Raw genomic sequence first — 14,543 nt, forward strand, 5'->3', positions numbered from 1 at the left:
CTTCTTGGTCGAGTGAAGTCTCTCTTGGTCGACTAGAAGGTAGCTTCTTCTAAGGATGTCCTTGGGTAGGGTACCTAGGGTAGGACCGTGACCCTACCCTAGGTACATCACTTCATCAGTGTCTGGTCTTCTTGTGAAACCTAGGCTCCTTGGAAAAGGCAATGGCTCCAGTGTTGTCATGGAAGCGAGTCATCGGCCTCGACGCATTGGGAAGAACTCCTAGGTCGGTAATGAACTCCTTCATCCAGATTGCTTCATGTGCTGCCTCCAAGCCTGCCATGTACTCCGCTTCGCACGTAGATCCCGCCACGACGCTTTGCTTGCAACTACACCAACTTACTGCCCCACCATTCAAAATATACACGTATCCGGTTTGTGATTTAGAGTCATCCAAATCTGTGTCGAAGCTAGTGTCGACGTAACCCTTTACGATGAGCTCTTCGTCACCTCCATATACGAGAAACATATCCTTAGTCCATTTCAGGTACTTCATGATATTCTTGACCGCTGGCCAGTGTTCCATGCCAGGATTACTTTGGTACCTTCCTACCAAACTTACGGCAAGGTTTACATTAGGTCTGGTACACAGCATGGCATACATGATAGACCCTATGGCCGAGGCATAGGGGACGACACTCATCTTTTCTCTATCTTCTGCCGTGGTCGGACATTGAGCCGAGCTCAATTTCACACCTTGCAACACAGGCAAGAATCCCTTCTTAGACTGATCCATATTGAACTTCTTCAATATCTTATCAAGGTATGTGCTTTGTGAAAGACCTATGAGGCGTCTCGATCTATATCTATAGATCTTGATGCCTAATATGTAAGCAGCTTCCCCAAGGTCCTTCATGGAAAAACACTTATTCAAGTAGGCCTTAATGCTGTCCAAAAGTTCTATATCATTTCCCATCAAAAGTATGTCATCTACATATAATATGAGAAATGCTACAGAGCTCCCACTCACTTTCTTGTAAACGCAGGCTTCTCCATAAGTCTGCATAAACCCAAACGCTTTGATCATTTCATTAAAGTGAATGTTCCAACTCCGAGATACTTGCACCAGCCCATAGATGGAGCACTGGAGCTTGCATACCTTGTTAGTATTCTTAGGATTGACAAAACCTTCCGGCTGCATCATATACAATTCTTCCTTAAGAAAGCCATTAGGGAATGTCGTTTTGACGTCCATTTGTCATATCTTATAATCATAGTATGCGGCAATTGCTAACATGATTCGGACGGACTTCAGCTTCGCTACAGGTGAGAAGGTCTCATCGTAGTCAACCCCTTGAACTTGTCGATAAGCCTTAGCGACAAGTCGAGCCTTATAGATGGTAACATTACCATCCGCGTCCGTCTTCTTCTTAAAGATCCATTTATTTTCTATCGCTCGCCGATCATCGGGCAAGTTTGTCAAAGTCCATACTTTGTTTTCATACATGGATCCTATCTCGGATTGCATGGCTTCAAGCCATTTGTTGGAATCTGGGCCCGCCATCGCTTCTTCATAGTTCGAAGGTTCACCGTTGTCTAACAACATGATTTCCAGGACAGGGTTGCCATACCATTTTGGTGTGGAATGTGTCCTTGTGGACCTTCGAAGTTCAGTAGCTACTTGATCCTAAGTACCTTGATCATCATTATTAACTTCCTCTCTAGTCGGTGCAGGCACCACACGAACATCTTCTTGAGCTGCGCTACTTTCCGGTTCAAGAGGTAGTACTTCATCGAGTTCTACTTTCCTCCCACTTACTTCTCTCGAGAGAAACTCTTTCTCCAGAAAGGACCCGTTCTTGGCAACAAAGATCTTGCCTTCGGATCTGAGGTAGAAGGTATACCCAATGGTTTCCTTAGGGTATCCTATGAAGACACAATTTTCCGACTTGGGTTCGAGCTTTTCAGGTTGAAGTTTCTTGACATAAGCATCGCATCCCCAAACTTTTAGAAACGACAGCTTAGGTTTCTTCCCAAACCATAATTCATACGGTGTCGTCTCAACGGATTTAGACGGTGCCCTATTTAAAGTGAATGTAGCTGTCTCTAGAGCGTATCCCCAAAATGATAGCGGTAAATCGGTGAGTGACATCATAGATCGCACCATATCCAATAGAGTGCGATTACGATGTTCGGACACACCATTACGCTGAGGTGTTCCAGGCGGCGTGAGTTGTGAAACGATTCCACATTTCCTTAAGTGCGTACAAAATTTGTGACTTAAATATTCTCCCCCACGATCTGATTGTAATAACTTTATCTTTCGGTCACGTTGATTCTCTACCTCACTCTGAAATTCCTTGAACTTTTCAAAGGTTTCAGACTTGTGTTTCATCAAGTAGACATACCCATATCTACTTAAGTCGTCAGTGAGAGTGAGAACATAACGATAGCCTCCGCGAGCCTTAACACTCATTGGACCGCACACATCAGTATGTACGATTTCCAATAAGTTGGTTGCTCGCTCCATTGTTCCGGAGAACGGAGTCTTGGTCATTTTTCCCATGAGGCATGGTTCGCATGTGCCAAATGATTCGTAATCAAGGGACTCCAAAAGTCCATCAGCATGGAGCTTCTTCATGCGTTTGACACCAATGTGACCAAGGCGGCAGTGCCACAAGTATGTGGGACTATCGTTATCAACCTTACATCTTTTGGTATTCACACTATGAATATGTGTAACATCACGTTCGAGATTCATTGAGAATAAACCATTGACTAGCAGGGCATGACCATAAAACATATCTCTCATGTAAATAGAACAACCATTATTCTCGGATTTTAATGAGTAGCCATCTCGTATTAAACGAGATCCAGATACAATGTTCATGCTCAAAGCTGGCACTAAATAACAATTATTGAGGTTGAAAACTAATCTCGTAGGTAAATGTAGAGGTAGCGTGCCGATGGCGATCACATCGACCTTGGAACCATTCCCGATGCGCATCGTCACCTCGTCCTTTTCTAGTCTCCGCTTATTCCGCAGCTCCTGTTTTGAGTTACAAATATGAGCAACCGCACCGGTATCAAATACCTAGGAGCTACTACGAGTACTGGTAAGGTACACATCAATTACATGTATATCACATATACCTTTGGTGTTGCCGGCCTTCTTGTCCGCTAAGTACTTGGGGCAGTTCCGCTTCCAGTGTCCGCTTCCCTTGCAATAAAAGCACTCAGTCTTAGGTTTGGGTCCATGCTTTGGCTTCTTCCTGGCAACTGGCTTACCGGGCACGGCAACTCCCTTGTCGTCCTTCTTGATATTCTTCTTACCCTTGCCTTTCTTGAAACTAGTGGTTTTATTGACCATCAACACTTGATGTTCCTTTTTGATCTCCACCTCCGCTGATTTCAGCATTGAATATACCTTAGGAATGGTTTTCACCATCCCCTGCATATTGAAGTTCATCACAAAGCTCTTGTAGCTAGGTGGGAGCGACTGGAGGATTCTGTCGACCACCGCGTCATCCGGGAGATTAACTCCCAGTTGAGATAAGCGGTTGTGCAACCCAGACAATTTGAGTATGCGCTCGCTGACAGAACCATTCTCCTCCATCTTACAACTATAGAACTTGTCGGAGACTTCATATCTCTCGACCCGGGCGTGAGCTTGGAAAACCATTTTCAGCTCTTGGAACTTTTCATATGCTCCATGCTGCTCAAAACGCTTTTGGAGCCCCGGTTCTAAGCTGTAAAGCATGCCGCACTGAACTAGGGAGTAATCATCACTACGCGACTGCCAGGCGTTCATAATGTCCTGAGTTGCTGGGAAAACGGGTGCTTCACCTAGCGGTGCATCTAGGACATATGCTTTCTTGGCAGCTATGAGGATGATCCTCAAGTTCCAGACCCAGTCCGTATAGTCGCTGCCATCGTCTTTCAGCTTGGTTTTCTCTAGGAATGCGTTGAAGTTGAGGGCAACATTAGCGTGGGCCATTTGATCTACAAGACATATTACAAAGATTTTAGACTAAGTTCATGATAATTAAGTTCATCTAATAAAATTATATAATGAAATCCCACTCAGATAGACATCCCTCTAGTCATCTAAGTGACCCATGATCCGAGTCAACTAGGCCGTGTCCGATCATCACGTGAGACGGACTAGTCATCATCGGTGAACATCTTCATGTTGATCGTATCTTCTATATGACTCATGTTCGACCTTTCGGTCTCTTGTGTTCCGAGGCCATGTCTGTACATGCTAGGCTCGTCAAGTCAACCTAAGTGTTTTGCATGTGTAAATCTGGCTTACACCCGTTGTATGTGAATGTTAGAATCTATCACACCCAATCATCACATGGTGCTTCGAGACAACGAACTTTCACAACGGCGCATAGTTAGGGGGAACACTTTCTTGAAATTATTATGAGGGATCATCTTATTTACTACCGTCGTACTAAGCAAATAAGAAGCAAAACATGATAAACATCACATGCAATCAAATAATGACATGATATGGCCAATATCGTTTTGCTCCTTTTGATCTCCATCTTCGGGGCGCCATGATCATCATCATCACCGGCATGACACCATGATCTCCATCATCGTGTCTTCATGAAGTTGTCACACCAACAATTACTTCTACTTCTATGGCCAACGTGTTTAGCAATAAAGTAAAGTAACTGCATGGCGTTATTCAATGACACGCATGTCATACAAAAATAAAGGCAACTCCTATGGCTCCTGCCGGTTGTCATACTCATCGACATGCAAGTCGTGATTCCTATTACAAGAACATGATCAATCTCATACATCACATACATTTCATTCATCACATCCTTTTGGCCATATCACATCACAAGGCATATGCTGCAAAAACAAGTTAGACGTCCACTAATTGTTGTTGCATGTTTTTACGTGGCTGCTATAGGTTTCTAGCAAGAATTTTTCTTACCTACGCCAAAACCACAACGTGATATGCCAATTTCTATTTACCCTTCATAAGGACCCTTTTCATCGAATCCGATCCAACTAAAGTGGGTGAGACAGACACCCGCTAGCCACCTTATGCAACTAGTGCATGTAAGTCGGTGGAACCTGTCTCACGTAAGCGTACGTGTAAGGTCGGTCCGGGCCGCTTCATCCCACGATGCCGCCGAAACAAGATAAGACTAGTAGTGGCAAGAAAATTGACAAAACCAACGCCCACAACAATTTTGTGTTCTACTCGTGCATAGAAACTACGCATAGACCTAGCTCTGATACCACTGTTGGGGAACATAGCAGAAAATAAAAAATTTCTATGCATCACCAAGATCAATCTATGGAGTCATCTAGCAATGAGAGTAAGGAGTGCATCTACATACCCTTGTAGATCGCAAGCGGAAGCGTTCAAGAGAACGGGGTTGATGGAGTCGTACTCGTTGTGATCCAAATCACCGATGATCCTAGCGCCGAATGTACGGCACCTCCGCGTTCAACACATGTACGGTTGGGGAAGACCTCTCCTCCTTCTTGATCCAGCAAGGGGCAAGGAGAGGTTGATGGAGATCCAGTAGCACGACGGCGTGGTGGTGGAAGCAGTGGTGATCTCGGCAGGGCTTCGCCAAGCTCAGCGAGAGGGAGAGGTGTTACGAGGGGAGAGGGAGGCGCCAGGGGCTAGGGTGCGCAGCCCTCCCTCCCCCTATTTATATAGGGGCCCTGGGGGGGTGGGGGGCGTCGGCCCCCTAGAGATTTAGTCTCAAGGGGGGGGCAAGGGGGGGGACTTGCCCCCCAAGTCAGGTGGGGCGCCCCCACCCCTAGGGTTTCCAACCCTAGGCGCAGGGGGAGGCCCAAGGGGGCCGCACCAGCACACCAGGGGCTGGTTCCCTTCCCACTTCAGCCCATGGGGCCCTCCGGGATAGGTGGTCCCACCCGGTGGACCCCCGGGACCCTTCTGGTGGTCCCGGTACAATACCGATGACCCCCGAAACTTTCCCGGTGGCCGAAACTGAACTTCCTATATACAATTCTTCACCTCCAGACCATTACGGAACTCCTCGTGACGTCCAGGATCTCATCTGGGACTCCGCACAGCTTTCGGGCTACCACATACTAATATCTCTACAACCATAGCGTCCCCGAACCTTAAGTGTGTAGACCCTATGGGTTCGGGAGACACGCAGACATGACCGAGACGACTCTCCGGTCAATAACCAACATCTGGATCTGGATACCGATGTTGTCTCCCACATGTTCCACGATGATCTCATCGAATAAACCACGATGTCAAAGATTCAAGTAATCCCGCATACAATTCCCTTTGTCAATCTGTACGTTACTTTCCTGAGATTCGATCGTCGGTATCCCAATACCTCGTTCAATCTCGTTACCGGCAAATCACTTTAGTCATACCGTAAAGCATGATCCTGTGACCAACCACTTGGTCACATTGAGCTCATTATGATGATGCATTACCGAGTGGGCACAAAGATACCTCTCCGTCATACGGAGTGACAAATCCCAGTCTCGATTCGTGTCAACCCAACATCCACTTTCGGAGATACCTGTAGTATACCTTTATAGCCACCCAGTTACGTTGTGACGTTTGGTACACCCAAAGCACTCTTACGGTATTCGGGAGTTACACGATCTCATGGTCTAAGGAAATGATACTTGACATTAGAAAAGCTCTAGCAAACGAACTACACGATCTTGTGCTATGCTTAGGATTGGGTCTTGTCCATCACATCATTCTCTCAATGATGTGATCCCGTTATCAATGACAACCAATGTCCATGGTCAGGAAACAGTAACCATCCATTGATCAACGAGCTAGTCAACTAGAGGTTCACTAGGGACATGTTGTGGTCTATGCATTCACACATGTATTACGATTTCTGGATAACACAATTATAGCATGAACAATAGACAATTATCATGAACAAAGAAATATAATAATAACCATTTTATTATTGCCTCTAGGTCATATTTCCAACACTATACCCTAGGGAAAACTTGGATGTGAAGGAAACCTTAGTGCAAAAGAAAGAAGAGAAAATAGGAATATGGAACCTTGGTGGTTCATCAGTACTTGGTGGAAACAAAAGTAGCACAATATCCTGGACAGGCCTGCATATATATATACATAAACATGGAAATCAACAATAAATGTACATAATCAAACTTATTCAACTGCGCACAAGGTCTGCGCCTGGCTCTGTACATAGGATTATATGCCTCTCCAGCAAGGCTAGTACAAAAGGGGTTGCGAGGGGACCCGGCAACCGCGCCTTATGGGTAAAACTTGCGAAGATGTTTGATATTCCAGGAGTTGCTCACTTGAATGCCATCTTTGGTCTCCAGGCGGAATACACCGGCCCTGGTGACTCGTATGACCTGATATGGGCCTTCCCACTTTGGCGTCAACTTGTTGGAATTCTTGGGGGACTGAACGCACCGAAGAACAAGGTCGCCTTCCTCAAGGCTTCGGGCATGAACCTTGCGGGTGTGGTAGCGGCACAAGGGTGGCTGGTAGCGCGCGGCTCGCACAGCAGCCTGAAGAGGATCTTCCTCAAGGATCATAGCATCATGTTGGTGCAACTGCTCTTGCTCAATCTCATCATAAGCGAGAACTCGAGGTGTCCTGTATATGGTTTCTGTGGGGAGGACTGCTTCTGCCCCATACACCAGGGAGAAGGGCGTCTGGTCGGTGGCTGAACTTGGTGTCGTCCTGATTGACCAAAGAACCGCCCGCAACTCATTAATCCAGCGTCTTTCACAATTGTGCAGCCTGCCAAAAGTTCTTGCTTTGAGGCCCCGCAGAACTTCAGCATTTGCCCTTTCTGCCTGGCCGTTGCTTCTTGGATGAGCAATAGAAGCAAAATAGACTTTGCTGCCGAGGTCCTAGATATACTACATGAAGGTGCGGCTTCTGAATTGTGTGCCGTTGTTGTTGATGACTCTGTTTGGTACATCAAAACGACAAACTAGTCCTTTAAAGAACTTGACGGCTGATTGTGCTGTCACCTTTCTCACTACTTCCGCTTCTGGCCACTTTGTGAACTTGTAGATTGCAACATTCAAGTACTCAAAGCCCCCGACAGCACGGGGAAAGTGGCCCAGTATGTCGAGCCCCCAGGCTGAAAATGGCCAGGAAAGAGGGATCGTCTAAAGAGCTGGCTGATGCAATTTCTTTGAATGAAACTGACACACTTCACACTTGGTTACTAGCGCAGTTGCATCCTGGAGGGCAGTGGGCCAAAAGAAACCTTGCCGGAATGCCTTGATGGCAAGTGCTCTTGATCCAATGTGAGAGCCACATATGCCTCCATGTATCTCTGCCAATAGCTCTAGCCTGTCCTCCCAAGGAATGCACTTCAATTTCATGTTGTTCGATCTTTTCCTGTACAAGACATCGTCCACAAACTGGTACATGCTGGACCGACGGTGTCGTGGTTGGCGCACGGCAGATGCCAAGGGATGGCTAAAGAGAGGAGGAGGATCGAGTGCGCTGGTGGGCTTCGGAGGCGAGGTTGATATGCGCGGGCGCGGGACGCCAGACATACCCAGGTTCGGGGCTCTCCGGAGAGATAACACCCCTAGTCCTGCAGAGTTTAGTTGGATAGTTGATAGTGCAATGTTGCTCCTGGAGCTGTTTGGAGGAGGAAGGAGGCTGGCCAAGGCTCCGGCTGCTCCTTCTCCTTGGTGTTGCTATGTAGTGGCTAGTCCTATCTTGCTTGCTCTATCTTGTGTGGCTTTGCATGCCGTGTGTGTCGTATGTCTCTGTTGAATATCTCTCGTTTGTCTCATGTCTCTGTAAGCGTGGACTCCTAGGGGGTTTTATAGACCAACCCACCCAGGGTTGCAATGGTAATATGCCGAGTCGGTGGGTCCGTATTATCGGTGTCCGGGGTACCGGGCTGGGTCCCGCTTGGGGGCTTGTGGTTTGCCGGGTTCCCCTAGGTGCGGGCCCCGCGTGCCTAGGGGGAGTGTGCGCCATCTTGTCAATTGTCATGGCGTGGCCGAGTCGAGCCGCGCACAGTGTTCTCTGTCAGGCCGCCGCTTGCTATCGTCAGCGGTGAGGGTGGGAACACTGTTGCCGTGCCAGCCCTGGTCAGCGGGTAGGTAAGGGGCACTGTTGCCACGCTCTCGCTGACCATGGGCATGGGCGGGGGCACTGTAGTCTTGGTCATCAGTGATTGAGGTCTCATCGCATCGTACGACCTGGATGGGACGGGAGCTGACCCGTGGCTGGGTTGCCGTGGACGCCACGGGTGGGCTGGCTTGCTGGGGAAGCCAAGGTTGCGCCGGGTTGAGTTGCCTTGCGCCAGCCGATGCGGCCGGGTTGACGTACCTTCCCGAGTCGAGGGTTTTGGCCGGGTTGCGCGCCTTGCCGAGTCGAGCGACCCGGCCTGGCGCACGCCGGGTTGCGAGGCGATGCGGGCCCCGCTGTTTTTTTAAATAGATTCGGGTTCCGTTGCCTGCCTGGGGTTCACCCCCCCGACAGTAGTCCCCGAAGTTGTGAAGGTCCGCCGTCTTTGGATGAGTGGGCCTTCGCAGCTTCCCCCTTGAGAAAGGCGGAATCTGCGAACGCCGGGTCCGGCAACACCCACTGTGTGCCGGTTATTTCGGAAACCGGATCGCGCATCCCGGCCGTGGCGGGAACCGAGGAGTCCGTCGAATCTTGAGGCGATCCCTCGGGCTTCGCACTGGCGCCACGTGGTGCCCGGAAGCCGGAGGGGCTTGACAGGCCACACGCGTGACGGGAACGGGCGACGGGCCGGGGGCCCGCCGCCGCGCGCCCTTGGCCACGCGTGCGGATTCATTGCGGCGTCTGGGGGCCGGTTGCACTTCCTCGTGCAGTTAGTGCGTGTGTACGTGCACACTTATTGCGGGGTAGTGCAATGGGCGCGTGCAGACGATCCCACTTCCCCATGTTTGAACTGGGGCTTATAAATTGAGGGGGGCAAGGGGGCGGCGGGCATTATTCTCACTCGCGCCCTCCTGTCCCCCCGCTCTCGCTCTGCTCCTTGCCACCAACGCACAGCTGCGCCCGCAGCCCCGAGCAGAGCACTTCTCTGTCATCCTTCTTCCTTCCGCTTCTATCCATGGCGCTGCCGTCGGGCTCTTGGATGGGCTCCAACGTCACCAACGACGACATCACGCAGCTTCGAGCTTCGCGGCGCTTGCCGCGGGAGACGGACGTTGGCGTCCGCCTGTCGGGCGGTGAGCAAAGGCCCCGACCCGAGGGGAAGGAGCGCGTCGTCTTCCTTACTCACTTCAAGCGCGGGCTCGGGCTGCTGGCGAGCACCTTCCTCCGCGCCTTCCTGGAGTTCTTCGGGCTTCAACCGCACCATCTCGGCACCGGCGCCATCGTCCAACTCTCCGGCTTCGTGACCCTATGTGAGGGGTACTTGGAGGTTGAGCCGACGATCGACCTCTGGGCGCGATTCTTCTCCTTGAAGCAGCAGGGCCCGTCGGCCGGGGAGTTCGCCGACTGCGGCGCCGCCGTCATCTCCAAACGGTCGGGGGCAGATTTCCCCAAGATTCCGCTCAAGGATTCTGCCAAGAAGTGGCAGAATTCCTTCTTCTACGTCTGCAATCATGGCGCGGACCACATCAATCCTTCCCCTTTTGCCATGGCGCCGCCGCGGGCGAAGACGAACTGGGGCTACTCGCCCCGGCGCCCGTCGCAGGAGATCGTCAACCTCTGCGAGCGGGTGACGGTGATGAGGACGCAGGAGGGGCTCACCGGCACGGACCTTCTCACCGCGTTCATCACTCACCGGGTCCTCTCGCTTCAGAGGCGCTCCTGCCTCATCGGCGAGATGATCGGCCTGCAGGACCCCAACCGAATGGGGTCGACGTGGTTGTCTAGGGAGCAGGCCGCGTGCGCCGTCAACGCCATCTCCAGGGCCAATCTTGGAGAGGATTGGCGATTTGGCAAGGCACCGTATAGCCAGGCAAACCCGGCCCCGCAGGTGAGCATCTGGTCTCCTTACTTCGCCACTGCGCATCTTCTTGTTCATCCCGACGCATCATGGGAGGTTCTTCTGAATGCGAGCCGGCATCCTTACGCCCGGGCTCCGCTGCAGGTGGCTCCGGTGGCACCAGAGGAGTCTGCGGCCCAAGGCAACGAGGAGGTGGCTGAGTCCGACGTCGGCGTTGTGCGCCGAGCCGGTAAGGTTCGAGTCTTTCTCTTCTTCATTTTGTCTTGAATTGTTGCTCGTGTCGCGGTGAAGGCGACGCTGATGCCGGTTGCTTGGTGTAGCAGCGTTGGGCGGGGGAGGCGGCGACGCGGACGGAGCCGGGTCCTCGCATGGGGCGGCGCTGAGCCACCCGCATGGCAAGGACAACGTCGCGCCGCGACCTCGCGGATCGAAGCGCATAGCGGACCCGGCCGAGCCCGGAAGGCCGGCTAAGAAGAAGCGCGCAAAGCCGACTCCGGCCCCGGTCTTGACGGGGTAAGTCTTGTTTCTTGCCTGTGCCCTGATTTCTTGTTTCTTTTGCTTATTCTGCCTTCTTCTTCAGGTGGCCGATCGCGCTGGCGAGGGCGGCGGAGGAGGCCGCGACTATCGAAAGGACCGCGTTCTGCAGGTGCCCGTCCGACCTCGCCGGCCTGGCCGGGGAGGAGGGACGAGGCGACTCGGACCTCGGCTTGGACCCGGACAACACCGAGGCCTTGGCCTGGCGTGACAGGAACCGGGCCGAGGCAGAGCTGGAGGCGGCGTCGGTCCGGGCTTGGACCGACGAGGCGGCGGCGTGGGCGTGAGGCAGCGCGGGGCCGCCCTGGCGCGAGATGCCGGAGGGCATGGTGGTGGAGGCAACGGTTTTTGAACCGTCGTCGGTGAGGGAGCGCGGCCGTGGAGGCCGGCCTGAGGTGGTGCTCCTCGACCAGGAGGTCGTGGAGGTGGGGGGAGATAGCCCGCCGCGAGCCGACATTGTCGAGCGCACAGGGGCTTATGGTGGTGGAGGCGGCGTCCTGGAGGGGGCGACATAGGCGGTGGCGCCGGAGGCGCCGTCGGCTATGGAGGAGGCACCGCGGGCGGCGGTGCCTGAGATGGCGACGCAGGGCGCTCCGGCGTCGTAGGAGGTGCTGGCCGCGTCGCAAGCGGCCAGCGGGGGGCAAGCCTTGTTGCCCCGGCAGGGCGGGCGCTGAGCTGTCGTGCCGCAGCCTGTGCGAAGCAGGGGCACGGCCGTCTTCGGGCCCCAGACCCAGGAGGAGGCGGCGCTGGATGCCGTCAGCTGTCGTCTGTGAGGCCGAACAGAGCGCCTTGAGGCCTTCGCCCAGGCCGAGACGGAGCGAACTCGCGACCTGGAGCGTGCCGTCCTAGTAAGTCCTTCTTCTTCTTGTTTTCTTGTGATTTTATCTCTATGGAGGCGCGCCGGCGCACCCACTGGGTGTAGCCCCCGAGGTTCGGGCCAACTATGTAGTAGTTGGATCGAACCTTAGGAGCGTTGGCCTTGTGTTGACTTTGGTCTTCTCTTTAGCACCTTGATGCCTTACGGGTTGCCGCCTACAACCGGCTCCTAGGCAAGCATCGGGAGCTCAAGGAGCAGCTTGCTGCCAAGGAGGAGGAGCTTCGCTTCTTCACAGGTCCTTTGTTGAGTTCTTTCCTTCTAGTGGGCGCGCGCTAGCGCACCCACTGGGTGTAGCCCCCGAGATTCGGGCCAACTGTGTAACAGTTGGGCCAAATCTTAGGCCTTGTCTTATTTTTTCTTCCTGCAGAGTCCTTCTTCCTTGCAGCCGAGGTGCTGTCTTGGCGGATCCGGCTGTTCCAGACTAGTCATCACTATGACCGGCTCGTTGCTGATTCTGGCCGTCTCGGTGTCGAGGCGGCGCAGGCGAGGGCGGAGGCGAGCACGGCCTGGCGGTGTCTTGACGAGGCCAACCGGCTGCACGAGCAGCTGGCGGGTCACAAGAGCCGCCTCGAGGCTGTGGTGGAGCTTCTTAAGGCGGAGGCCGCCAAGGCGGTGGAGGCGCAGCAGGCCTTGGTCGAGGTGGACCAGCAGCGCGGCCAGCTGGCCGATGACAAGGGCCGGCTCTAGGCCGAGGTGGAGCGTCTGTGGGGGCAGGCCACCACGGAGGCTCGCCAGGCGGAGGCTCGTCGGCGTGAGGCGGCCGAGAAGGCGGCCGAAGACAAGGACGCCGAGTTGAAGGCGGCCCTTGCTAAGGCGGCCGACCTGGAGAGGGCGCTCGGGGAGCGGGACCGTGTCTTGTAGCGGGAGCGACGTGGTACGTTGCTCGAGGCGCAGCACCTGGAAGAGTCTTTCTCTAGTAAGTGCTGCTTCTTCGTTGTTTGCCGGGTCAGGACCCGGCCCTTTCTTCTTTGTTGCTCTTCTAACTTGCTTCGTCTTTGGCTGCAGGGGCCTTTCCGGAGACGCAGCGGCTGGCGGAGGAAGTCGTCCGTATCAGCGCGACCTGACCGGTGTTGTTAGGTACCGGACGGATCCGCTGACGGCCTGGACCTTCCTGGAGATCATTGCCGCTGCTGAGGCCTAGCTATGGGCCTTGGGGACGCAGATGGAGCAGCTGTCTCGAGCCGGTACCGCAATGACGGCGGCCTTGTGGACGGATTCCGTCCATCCGCGGAGCTTCTCGCGTCTCGCGCGCTAGTTGGAGATGGGCCCGGATTGCCTTAGCGACTGGCGCGTTTACGCCACCCGGGTCGGTGCTGAGATGGCGCTCCGAATCGCGCTGTCTTGGCATCTAGATCTTCAGCTAGACGCGCTGATGGGTCTGCGCGCTGGCTCGGAGCAGTTGCTGCAGGTGCAGGCCGGCTGGATCGCCTCCCGGGCTAGCTATATCGCCGAGTTCGTGTCACGACCGGTTCTCCGGACATAAATTTCCAGAAAATACCGTCGTGCTCATCAGCCCTAGGATTACTGTTAGCTGATGAGGCTCCAACTTGATACAGAAATTCCAAGCAGAAAACAAAATATGTAGTACAAGACCATTCTGGCCTGTGAGTACAACAAATGGTTTCTAGTGGTTGATGGCGGAAGCGGGTTGTGAAACATCAGTGTCTATGGGACTCCATTTCCCACGGGAACAGCTGACCAGGTTAACTCCTATCTTCGCGAGGCTGCTATCTCCATTACTTAGGTGCCGGGGCTGTCATCGCGTCGCTCCTCTTCGTGCAAGAAAATCTGGCCAAGACAATAGCCAGGGACAAGCCAGTGAGTACTTTGAATGTACTCGCAAACATTATGAACACAGGTATAATATAACAATGATGTGCTGACAATATTTTATGCTCATGACGTCAGTCACAAAAGATAAATGAAACTCTGATGCGTGCAAGCAAGTTATTTATAAAAATGCAATAACATGGTAGTATTAAAATTTATGAAACAAATAACAAGCAATGCCACAGTCAGGCATCTTAGCGACACCACAAAAAGGGATTTAAAAGAAATGCCACAGTTGGGCGTCTGAGCGACACCACATAAAGGGCTTTAAAAGAAATGCCACAGTCGGGCGTCTGAGCGACACCACATAAAGGGCTTTAAAAGAAATGCCAAAGTCGGGCATCTGAGCGACACCACATAAAGGGCTTTAAAAGAAATGCCACAGTCGGGCGTCTGAGCGACACCACAAAAAGGGCTTTAAAAGAAATGCC

This window comes from Triticum dicoccoides, chromosome 4B (genome assembly GCF_002162155.2).
Source record: "Triticum dicoccoides isolate Atlit2015 ecotype Zavitan chromosome 4B, WEW_v2.0, whole genome shotgun sequence".
In the NCBI taxonomy this organism is placed as follows: Eukaryota; Viridiplantae; Streptophyta; class Magnoliopsida; order Poales; family Poaceae; genus Triticum; species Triticum dicoccoides.